Source organism: Mustela lutreola, chromosome 3 (assembly GCF_030435805.1).
Source record: "Mustela lutreola isolate mMusLut2 chromosome 3, mMusLut2.pri, whole genome shotgun sequence".
NCBI lineage: Eukaryota > Metazoa > Chordata > Mammalia > Carnivora > Mustelidae > Mustela > Mustela lutreola.
Window position 1 is genome coordinate 195348135 of NC_081292.1, and position 13257 is coordinate 195361391.

Below are 13257 nucleotides of genomic sequence, written 5' to 3' on the forward strand. Positions count from 1 at the left end.
TGTCCATCCACAGGGGGATGGTTAAAGGAGATGTGATGTACTTATACAGTGGAATATTATTTAGCCAGGAGAAAGAAGAAAATAGTGCCATTTGCAATGACACAGATAGAACTTGAGGACATTATGTTCAACAAGTAAGTAAGACAGAGAAAGACAAATACTGTATGGTATCAGTTGTGTGTGGAATCTAAAAAAGCCAAACTCATAAAAACAGAATAAAATGACAATTTTCAGGAACTTGGAGTGGCGGAGTAGGAGAGATGTTGCTTAAGGGTACACACCTGAAACTAGTAGATAAATATGTACTTGAGATCTAATGTACAGTATAGTGAATATAGGCAACCATGTTGTATTATAATCATTGAACCTGCTAAGAGACTATATCTTAATGATGTACCAAGGAGAAATACCAGTTATGTGCTAGAGATGCTAACTGTCTGCTACAATGGCAATTATTATTACTATGTATAAATGTATCACATCAACATATTATAACCTTAAATTTACACTTTGTTATATGTCAAATATATTTCAATAAAAAATGAAGTTCAGGGGCGCCTGGGTGGCTCAGTGGGTTAAAGCCTCTGCCTTCCGCTTGGGTCATGATCCCAGGGTCCTGAGATCGAGCCCCGCATCAGGCTCTCTGCTCAGCAGGGAGCCTGCTTCCTCCTCTCTCTCTCTGCCTTCATCTCTGCCTACTTGTGATCTCTGTCTGTCAAATAAATAAATAAAATTTAAAAAATGAAGTTCTCAAGGTGGTGCATAAATACTCAGCTTCGCCTTCACTTACTGAAATAACTTCGAGTCTAGCTCTTCATACTACCTTATGGAAGCTGGGCCCTACCCAGCAGTATCCTGCCCATTAGCACATTTTAGGGGTATTTTCCCCCTGTTCCTTCATACTCATTCACTTGTGATTCTTGGGATTACTTCTCAAATAAGTTACCTGCACCCCAGTCTTTGTTGCAGGGTCTGTTTTATGTGTAACCCAAACTCAGTTGTCCACCGTTGTGCAGCTAACCAGTGGCAAAGCCCAGATTTGAACGCAGACAGTCCACCTGCAGAGCTGATGCTCTTCGCTCCTAAACCAAACATTTTCCACACAGAGAAACATCACTAGAAAGGTTAAATCACTTACTTCAGGTCTCACAGTCAATAAATTAGGGCTGAAATGGAAATGCAAACTCATATTAAGACTCATTCCTGAACTCTTAGCAATAACACCATATGAACTCAATGGAGCCTTGAAAACGTGAAATTCTACTGTAAGAACACCAGAGAATAGATTGCTTCCCCTCTTCAAACACTGAATTATTAAATTAATTTTTTCTTAACTAAACTCAAGATTTTCTTTATTAAAATCTATAAATCAACAAATATGCATCAAACCATGACTGAACTCCAAGGGCTGGAGTGGGTATGGGGGTGGTCTTTGATTCCTACCCTCAAGAAGATTACAGTTCATTGTAATTTATTTTTGTAGCAACTGAACAATAGTCATAATTCTCTCTGTCTGATTTCTCCAAAGAAGACATACAAATGGCCAAGAGCGACATGAAAAAATGCTTGACATCACTCAGCGTCAGGGAAATACAAATCAAAACCACAATGAGATACCATCTCACACCATTTAGAATGGCTGAAATTAACAACTCATGAAACAACAGATATTGGCGAGGATGGAGAGAAAGGGGAACCTCTTACACTGTTGGTAGGAATGAAAACTGGTGTGGAGTTTGTTAAGAAAATTAAAATTAGAGCTACCCTATGACCCAGCAACTGCAGTATAGGTATTTATCCAAAGGATATGAACATAGTGATTTGAAGGGGTAGATTCACCCCAGTGTTTGTAGCAGCAGTGTCCACACTAGCCAAACTATGGAAAAAGCCCAGAAGGTCATTGACAGATAAGTGGATAAAGAAGATGTGAGATTATTTATATATATATATATATTTATCTTCATATATATATATATGAATATTATTCATCCATCAAAAAGAATGAAATCTTGACATTTGCAACAAGGTAGCTGGAACTAAAGGGTATTATGCTAAGCAAAATAAGTCAATTAGAGAAAGACAAATAGCATATGATTTCACTCATATGTGGAATTTAAGAAACAAAACAGATGAACATAGGGGAAGAGAAGGAAAAATAAAATAAGAGGAAAACAGAGAGAGAGACAAACCATAAGAGAATTTTTTTAAAAGGATTTATTTATTGGGGCGCCTGGGTGGCTCAGTGGGTTAAGCCGCTGCCTTTGGCTCAGGTCATGATCTCAGGGTCCTGGGATCGAGTCCCGCATCGGGCTCTCTGCTCAGCAGGGAGCCTGCTTCCTCCTCTCTCTCTCTCTGCCTGCCTCTCTGCCTACTTGTGATCTCTCTCTGTCAAATAAATAAATAAAATCTTTAAAAAAAATAAAAAAATAAAAGAATTTATTTATTTATTTGACAGGGAGAGACACAGTGAGAGAGGGAACACAAGCAGGGAAATGGGAGAGGGAGAGGCAGGATTCCCATTGAGCAGGGAGCCCGATGGAGGGCTCGATCCCAGGACCCTGGAATCATGACCTGAGCTGAAAGCAGACGCTTAATGACAGAGCCACCCAGGCGCCCCAGAAGACTCCTAACTATCGGAAACAAACTGAGGGTTGTTGGAGGGAAGGTGGGTGGGGGGCTGGGGTAACTGGCTGATGGGCATTAAGGAGGGCCCTGATGAAATGAGCCCTGGGTGTTAAATGTAAGTGATGAATCACTAAATTCTGAAACTAATAATACACTGTATGTTAGCTAATTGATTTTAAATTAAAAAATAATTCTGTCTCTCACTCTTTCACACACATACACCTTCTAACTCTCAACACAGAAACTTTGTCACTCTCTTCTTTTTTCCAAGGTTTCTCATAAATGTTCTTCTTATGGCACTTACCATATTTCATTGTACTTGCGCATTAATGGATCTGTGTCTTCCAGTAGAATTTGAGTTCTTCAAGGACAGGGATCCTGTTTTATCCTCAACACCCAGCACTGACCTTAACAAACAGCTAATAATGTATTGATTTCTTTCTTCCAGAGCCAGGGACTGTGCTAAGCATATTAAGCACGTTGCCTTGTTTGATCTGCGAAACAGTCCTATGAGGCAGCATCTATTATTGTGTTCATTTACATATTATTTAATAGAGACTGAAGGTGCAGGAGGGGTGCTAAACAACTCCCCGAAAGGCACCCACCTAGTAAATGGCAGAACTGAGGTTGGTCCTAAAATCTGTGAGAACCCTGGCTCCTATCCACACCATGCAGCTCATAGCTGAGATCTTCTAAAACTGGAGATCACTGAAAATGGCTCTGTTCACTTTAAAACTGTGCAAAATAACACCGCTGCCAAGCCTCTCAATATGGGCTGTACCCCCCAGCAGATGAGACAGCTGCCTTGTCTCAATTAACCTTTACCGAGATCGAGCTAGGTTGACATTAGCTCCCTGAGCACCTCTTCAATCACTCATTCATTCATTCATGCATTCATGGGTTTTCATTTCAAATCGCTCCTTTGTGAACCAAGTTGGGAAATTCTCATTTTCACACATCACTTATTTTGATGGATTCTGCTCGGTTATTTTCTATTTTCATGATTGACCAGCAGCCGTTTATACATTTTTCCAACCATCATCTCCTTTGCAGCAGTGGGCCTTCAACCTGTGATTGCTTTCAAGGAGGTACATTACCAGTAGTTGTTTTTTTTTTTGTTTTTTTTTTTTTGATTGTGGTTTCCTGGTAGCTTCAGTTTTCAAATGAAATTGAAATGAAATTGAACAAGATGAATCTTTGTCACTTTTGAATCTGTGAAATCTTTATACATAATGTATGTGTGTGTGTATATACATATATATCTCATATTTAGTATAGATACAGCATAAACATAGTATTAAATATATACTATTTAGATTTGTATATGAGTGTATATATAATTAGGTAATTAGTACACTAGTAATTTGTGTACTGCCTAGCATATTAAGTAATTAGTATTCTAGTTGTTTATTAGGTAATTAGTATACTAGTAATTAGGGATACATGTGTAATTTAGATAGGTGATCTGCACACTTTGGAAGACAAGGTGCCAAACTTTTGGCACCTTCCGTAGCACTGATGGGAAGTTGCTAGCCATTAGTTGAGGAGTGGAAGTGCCAGCCACAGCCATTCTCTGTGAGGGGGCCAAGATAGTTTTTTGTAAATAAAGTTTTATTGGAAGACAGCCATGGCCATTCATTTATGTGTTGTCTGTGACTGCTTCTTTGCCAAAATACCACAGATGAAAAGTTGCAACAAGAGACCATTTGGGCTACAAAAAGTAAAATAATTTACTAACTGGATTTTTGACAGACAAAGTTTGGAATAGAGGAAAGGACACAGTTATCAGATCTTTGTTCGAACCCTGACTCTGCCATTTAATAACTAGTAAAGCTTGGGCAAATCATAATATTTCTGAATTTTGGTTTTCTAAACTAGAAAATTGTGTTAATAATGAATGATGAGACATAATGAAATTTCGTAATCTGTGAGGTTTTATTCAAGTTCTGTTTGAGAGGAAAGTATCATGTATCAGTTAGCTATTGCTGTATAACAAACCACTTCCAAAATCCGGTGGCTAAATGTAACAAGAATTTATTATTATTATTATTATTATTATTATTATTTCACAAGTCTTCAGCCCAGTTGGGTGTTTGGCTAATCATGGCTGGACTCAATTGAATGGATTTTCTGGTCTCTGCTGGACTCAGTTGCACACTTTGTGGCTGCCTGAAGGGTGGTTTTCTTCTGGAGACCGGTGAACTAGCTTAGACAATATCCTCTCATGGTAATGATAGGGGAAGAAGAGAGCAAGCCCAGTCACGTAAGCACGTTTGACAACTGTCCATGCATCATTACTGCTAATGTCCCATTAACCAGAAAAAGTTCACATGGTCAAAGTCCAAAGAAGGGAATTATGCCCTAGCCACAGCAGGAGGTGGCTAAAAGTCACAGGGCAAGGATACAAGGAGTAGTGGAGACTTGGAGTCATTAAGACAATGCACTAAAACTATTGTTTGAAGAAATGAGCATTCTCAAACTTTAGTGGTGAGAGTTTGACTTCTTTGGACATCAATTCGGTGGCACATAAGGAAAATATTGTATGTGTGTGTAGCTTTTTACTCAGCTATTACATTTCTAAGTATTTATCCTAGGCTAATCATCATGAATGTACACAAAGTACATATCGGTAAGGGGGATGCTTACTGCAGCATTGCCAATAAAGGTAAACAATTAGAAATAAATGTTCAAATATGGAGACATGGTAAATAACTTCTAGCCCAGCCAAAAGTTGGAATAATAGGAAACCATTATAAATGAGGGTAAAGAAGAATAATGGTGACAAAAAATATGCATGATATATTGCATAATGTAAAAGGTCATAAAATAGTTTTAAAATTATAACATATTCATGTTTTATTAAACATGTATATATACATAGATAAGAGAATGCATATGAAATTAACATTAACAACAGTTATCTAAAAAATATAATTCATATTGAATTTTTATTATTTTTTAAAATTAATTAATTTATTTGAGAGAGAAAGGGCACATGCATGAGCAGGCGGAGGGGCAGAGGATGAGGGAGAAAGAAAGAATCCTGAGGCAGATTCCTCACTGAACATAGAGCCCAACTTAGGGCCCAATCACAGGACTGGGAGATCATGACCTGAGCCAGTTGCCCAACCTACTGAGACACCCAGGCTCCCCTTTGTGTTCTTATTTGTAATTTTTGGGGATAAGTTAAATTTTCCAAAATGATCCCATAGGACCTTTGTAATAGAAATTGTTTCATACAAAATATAGTGGTGTATCTTTTTAAAAAAATGTGGGAAAGAATGAGGGTAACAGCAATCGTCATATATACCATGGGTTGCTGATTCTTGCTTTTAATATTTTTTCCTCTGTCCTCCCAGAGGCATTGTGAGATAATGTGTACTTCACCCATTGATTGAAAATGCATTTTATTGCAAATGAGCAACTTGTTGGACAGGAATCGTTTATGGCTATGTAGTGAGGCATCAATTGTATCATTCTTATTTAGGTTATTTATTGTAAATTAGAATTATGGTTATTCTCAGTCGCTGACTACATGGTTTTTATATATACTATTACCTTGCCCCTTGCTGTGTTTAAACTTTGAAACACCTTGGAAAAGGCAGATTACAGTAATATCATCACTTTCTATAATACTAAAGAACTGAAACCTAGTATAATTGCCAGCGTTTGACATATTGGAAGAAAACAAGATCCAGAACATTCACCTACATTCTTTTCCCTTTGGTCGTGTTCTCCTTTTCCCACATATTTCATGCCATTGTACTTGGTTTATACTGTGAAGAGGAAGTTTCCTTCCCTTTCTGTAGCTATCTTTGGTCAAGAGAAATGTGTTCATAAAGCATTAATGTTACTCTCACATGAAGACCACTCATGAATGTTTATGGATATAATAAGGAACTAAATTAGAAAAAATAAGAAAATTAAAAATGAAGAAAAAAGACAATGCAACTGGCCTTAGATACATAGGCTGCCTATCTTAGAACAAAATAATAATAATAGTAATAGTAATAATAATAGAAAATAAATCTGAGCATTGCAAATGTCACATGCTTGGCAAAAAAAAAAAAAAAAAAAAGGTGTAGCTCCAAAGAAAAGCAGGCAGTAGATGTGTTTCAGAGTCAATCACCTGGGGACGCATCACACTGAAATCCACGTACTCACTTTCTTCAATGACTTGAGCACACACCGAAAATTATAAAAATTTGCTTGTAGTTTACGGGATCATCACAAGCTGTTTAACAGAAAACATCTTTAGGGGAATGGATAAATAAACCATGATATAACCACACAAAAGCGTGCTATATAGTGATGAAAATGAATGAACTCACTCCACAGGTATCAACACAAATGAGTCTTACAAAAATAATGTTGAACAAGAGAGTGAGTAGCAAAAATATACGTAGAGCACACTTAAGTGATTCCCTTTGAATAAAGCTTAAAAACATGCAAAGTAATAATAAATATTGCTTAGAGATACACGTATAGTAAATAGATATAATGTATCTATACACTTGCTCTTCACTGTCTATACATTAGCTGGGCATTAGGGATAATGAATGCCCAATTCAGCAGACGGCTTACTACTGAGGGTAAAGGTAGAGTGCATTTGGGGAATAGTTTACAGAGGACTCCAAATGTATTGACAATATGTATAATTCTTTTATGGGGTGATGAGTGAGATAGATTTATTACATTATTTTTACAGTTTTCTATAAGTCTCAAATACATTGTATTAAAAAAAAAAAGAAAATTCTAGAAGGCCCTGGAAGATGCCCCCTAGATTCAAGTGTGATCTATAAGAAAGTATTTTCATCAATAGTAGATAAAAAGGTGACAAATAGATAGCAAAAAAAGAAATTTATAGCCGCATTAAGGTAAAATGCATTCACGTTTAAGACCTTGAACACAGAATATGACCTCAGTGTGACTCTATAGACCAAGGCGGTTTGTCTCTCTAGGAACCCATTCATGCCGAACCAGAGATTTGTACTGAAGGCCCCGAGTTTTGAGAAACTGCTTACTGAATTTGGGGAAAGTTTCCATGCCTGAAAAATTTAGTGTTGCTAATCTTCTGCCACATTTGTGCTAGGTCCATTAGACCATTGCAGGTCTTGTCTGTTTTTATTACTTGTTATATTTCTAGTAAAGTTGAAGCTTTTAACATTGCCTGGGTGCCTGTGAGGTTGATGAATTCCTGCGCTACTGATGGTGTCTCATGCTGATCCTCTAATGGGTGCATTGAAATATAATCTGCTGGGTTATTTTCTTTCCCTGGCCCATGCACAGTTTTATAATCGCAGCCATGCAGATATTGTAAACCCCATCACTCAGAGCACATCGCTGCTGTGAACTGTGAACTGCCAAATAATGTCACGAGTGTCTGATGATCTCTTACCACAATAAACAATGAGCCATAAATGAGTAAGAGACGGTGCATGAAAACCAAGAGCGCCAGCAGACCTCGAAAGCAGACTTGGACTCTCTTAAAATTGGTCTTGCGTGGAAGAAAGTCAGAGCACTTTTACCTGGGTTGGAATCCAGGCTCTATTTTCATAGATTCAAGGAAGCCTTCATAAATCTGGTGGCAGAGCCTTTTTTTAAAGAAGAAACTGTTGGGTAATGGCCTGTAAGTTTGGATATTGCAAAGCATGCAAGAGTTATTGCCTTCATTTCCATTTGTCAAGTGGTCGAGAGTATACAAAATGACTTCACATGGCTGCCACTCTATTAGCTTCCCAGTCAACATGACAGGACACAAGCTATATTTCTGAATGGGCCCCCAAATTCTGATTTCCTGAGGAGCTGGGATGTCGTTGGTCTTAGGGTCTCAACGTCTCCATCTGTAAAATGGAGATTGTAAGAGTTTCTGTGCCCTGGGGTGTTGTAAGCCTTAGTTCATGTTCAAAGCGGAACTTTGGAAATGCAAATCGCTCTATGGAAGTGAGGAAAACAAGTGATAGGATATATAAATTTAGATTTTTCATTTTGATTTTATAAAGCTCAATTATCAGTTTATTTTATTCAATACAGTTGCTTACATTTTTTTCATATTAAAAAAAAAGAAAGAACACTAAACTTATGCTACCAAATGTCTCATATAATTTAGGGATTATAGCAGCTCTTATGTATCTTAATGAGTGCTAAAGATAATAAAATACTTGCCATGTCTAAAATCATCAACTTTATTTTATGCTAGTTTTTGATGTGTTTAAAGAACATAAATGACTTTTCAATATTCTACTTTCAAAGATAATTCTTTTTCAGCAAAAATGTAAAGGACATTTAGGATTTAAACATAAGTTACTTGGTACATGCAAAAACCACTCAGTATGGAAATTCAGGGTATATCTTTTTATCTGGCTCTCGTGCCTTTTGTCTCATTTAATTTCCTAGTGTTGATTACGTGGTTTCTGCCATATTTCTTTATGCCCAGGACCCCGGCCATAAAATGATAGGGTTCCACATTCTTACACCAGTGACTTTCTACGGCACATGGCAAAGAAGTCTTTCGTTCAAACCAGTGTTCTTTCAGGATTTTTATGAATTCATCAAAGAAATAACAGCAGGTTAGTGAACACGTACTATATATTGGATGTTGTCCCAGGTATTTTGCATGTTTCATCTCATTTAACTGTCACTACAGTCTGAAGAGAGGTATATACTAGAACTATTTCCATTTGCACAGATGGGAAGAGAGGCTCAGAGAGGGGAAATAATATTCCCAAGGTCACAGAGCTACTAAGTAGCAGAGTCAATATTCAAATCCAAGCCTGTCCAGTGATCTTTTGACACCTTTCCTCCTTTTTTCTGTTTGCTGATAAATCAGCTATGGTGGCATGAAATATGTCTCTAATTCTTTGATACCTCTCCCTTTGAAAGGTAGAGACAATTCTTGTTGTAGGATTTGGTAGAATGACTGTGTGGCTTCTAAGACACATCAAATCACTGCAGCTTCCTCCTTGCTTGGTTCACGCGCTGTGGGGGATGCCAGCCACCAAGCAGGAGGACTCTGAGTTAACCCCTATGGAGAGGTCCACATGGCCGAAGACTTCCGCCAACAACGAGCACCAACTACTTGTCCCCTGAGTAAGCCAGCTAGAAGCGGATCCGCCAACCCCGTGAGGTCTTGGGATGACTGTAATGCTGGCTGATATCTTGAAGAAACCCCTTGAAAGATCTTGAGACAGAACCACCCACCCACCTAAGCTTCTCTCAAATTCCAGACCCACCGAAAGTGTCCGACACTGTACATGCTAATTGTTTGAAGCTGCTAAAATTTGGGGTGTTTTGTTATGGAGCAAGACACCAGCTAATAAAACAGACAGCGGAGTTGGTATGTGAAGTGATTACAACAGTTTGGAATTCTAGGCCACAATCAATAAGAAAAGTTTAAAACAGTTACTGTTTTAGATACTTCAAATCAATTACACAAGTTCAATTGCTAATATGGGTGCAGTTAATTTAAAAATAACTGCAATCGATCGCAACTGAAAATTGAGCTAACAATGTGATTCTTAAAAAAAAAAAAAAAAAAGAAAGAAAGAAAAAAAAGAAAAGAAAAATCAATGTTTGAGTAGTCCTGGCCTCATTTATGGGAGTAGTCGCTCTCTCCCTGCTGTTTTCTGGATAGGTCAGACCACAGCTGGGAACAGAGAGAAGCATCATTTAAGAACTTAGCACTCTTTGGCCCAGGGCAAGAAAGACCAGTGAAAGAGGTTTGCTGTCTCCAGTTCTGTAAAGAGTCAGAGTACAGGAGTGCCAGAGAATTTCTTCTGTTGTGTTGCAGGGGACAGAAGTAGGATCTTTGAGGGGCATATCTGGAGATGGTCCAAATGCTCAGCAAAGCTCTAGAAGTCTATTACCTCTGATGAGAGGTGAGACCAAAACACTCAAAATCTCTCTACAACTATCATTCAAGGCATCAGAACCCAGTTTTAGTATTGGTGTTAGGTGGTCAGAATGACCCCAGTCGCTGGGACTATTCATGCACCTTATTCATATCTTAAATTTGAGACCAGAAGGACTTCATGATTTTTATAAAATGCATATAATGTGAGTGAGAGTCTAACCTCTTCCCCTGGCCTGTGGAGGACGGTCACTCTACTGGGAGATGTCTGCTACTTGGAGAAAATTGGCAAAGAAATGAGCTGCCCTATTTCTGAATAACATCTTCACGGCTGGTCTCCAGAGCAAATATACACTGTGCTTGTTGAAAGTTTTAAGAAGTTTTATTTTCCATTTTATTTTTATTTTTAAGGTTCTTTTTATAAAATTATGCAAAAATTCCAAATGTGTTCATGTCATACATGCCACTTTCCGTGTAATTTTTTCTTCATATTTTTGAGCTCCTTCTTTTTCCTACTCTATCCACAATAGATCTCCTCACCCCAGAATGTTACTTATGTTACCAATCCAATAAATATATCCTGCCATATGTCTCTCCATGCTCAGATAACTAAACACATGTGTACTAAACATATCCATATAGACGGGAGAGCGGGGGTGGGAGGGGTGGTGCTAGTTTATGAATGTGGAATCACATTATAAATAATTTCCTACATTTTGCCCATAATAGCTGCCATTTCCACTTGTAGTGTGGAAGAATAATCTTTTGCCCAAGGTGTTACGCTACTTTGTTATTCCTTTGTCAAACCAATGCATCATTTCTCATTGTTGCTCGGTTCTCATTCCAATCACTCGTTTGTGATTTTGAGCTTCTTTTCTTATGCTTTATTTGCCATTTGGACTTCACTGTTCTAGTAATGGCCTATTTATATCTTTGGCCCATTTGCTATTGGGTCTTGGGTCTTTTTCTCGTCAATATAAGTAGACTCCATGCGTTATAGATGTTGCCCCATTTGTGAGAGTTAGTGAATTAGCAGGGCTTACACAAACTGCTGTAAGAATGAAGAATACATCCCACTTTTTGCTCATTATTCCTCATGAATCCTTCTTTGATTTCAATCTTGACTTATGGACCAAATGAATGTTGCCATGGTCATCTTTGTATTAAATTAATGGTAGAGCTTAAATAAAAATTATAGTATTTTCCTTCCATAGCCCAATAGATCATCTTGTGTGCAACCTAGGGGTTTGTGCACCCTCGTTTGGTTTCAAGAGGAATAAATATTCCACAATTAGCATTGCTCTCATCCAACTTTTTGCAAAGATAACACCCCTTGCCATATTGAACTCCTTGATGAAGGGCCATGTGCACCTCCATCTGGGTCATGTAAGATGAGTAGCACTATTCTAAAATAATTCCGATCACTATTTTTTGAAATGTTTTCTTTTAATTCACACCTTTCTTTCTTTCTTTCTGAAGGGAATTAGGAAATGAGCTGGGAGAGAGGCTGCATCACATTCAATACAGCAGGATAGGAACCAATCAAAAAATTATGTAGATGAGTCACAAAGCAAGATTAGGCAAGAGTAAGGTTCAACCTATACATCTGATGGAAATGTGCCATAAATTTCATCCTAAACTTTCTTGCAGACAAATGAAAATGGAAATGCAATTGCGTATAAACTTCATACTGATCACGAGTTAAATATTAATCACTTGCTCAGGAAATAGCTCAAGTATTGCTATAATTTGACCAGAGATTAATTTTTTTCCATAGAGCTTTTCATGTCACAAGGGGCTTGTGTTTGTGCCTTATTTTTTCTTACCTAGGAAGAGGGGATATTTTCCTTGGCTTCTTTCAGCTTTTTGTTCTTTGACATTTTGCTTTATTATTATGATAATGTTTTATTTGTTTTCTAACTTCCCAAATATCATGTGATAAGACATGGACTGTGGACATATGCTTCTGATCTTATTTTTTAGTTGTGTAGAATTTGGTAGAGCTAAGTGTAAGGTACAAAATAAGAAGAGCTCTCCTTAAAGATTAGTGTAGGTTTTTATAAAGACACTTTCTGCTCTATATTCAAGGTCTGGAGCCCATAAAGGACTTTTCCCATCAAAATACTACATCTTCAATCATCATCATCTTTGGGTATAATCACCTCTCATGTTATAAATGAACCATTTTGTTCATTGTTGATAGAGCAATTTGCTAAGCTGATGGATTTAGATGGAATAGTTCCAACGGTGGTTGTGTGTGTGTGTGTGTGTGGTTTTTTTATATTGAGTATTTTAATTTTAGAGCAGTTCTAGGTTTACAGAAAATTGAGCAGAGAAGATGTACAGAGCTCCCATATGCCCCCTCCTTCCACCACCGTTTCCTCTCTTTAATCCTATTGAATTAGTGTAGTACATTTATCCTAACTGGTAAAACATGATTGACTATTGTTAACTAATGCCCATAGCTTACATTAGGGTTCACCTTTGTGCCATCCAGTTCAATGGGTTTTGCCAAATGCATAATGTCATGTATCTACCATTATAGTATTATACAGAATAGTTTAGCCACTACCCTGGCTTTAGGTGACATAACCCCAATAGCATTTTTATCACATTTCGATGTTCAAAAACAAATATAATGAATGAGGGCTCCCAAATATGGCCAAATATTTTAATTTAGCATATGGCCAGTATTTCTTTCCTAGTTTAGGATATATATTTTGTGACACTTCTGTGTTATTTTCCATAGACATTTATAAAACTTGGACATTCATCTGGGCTGC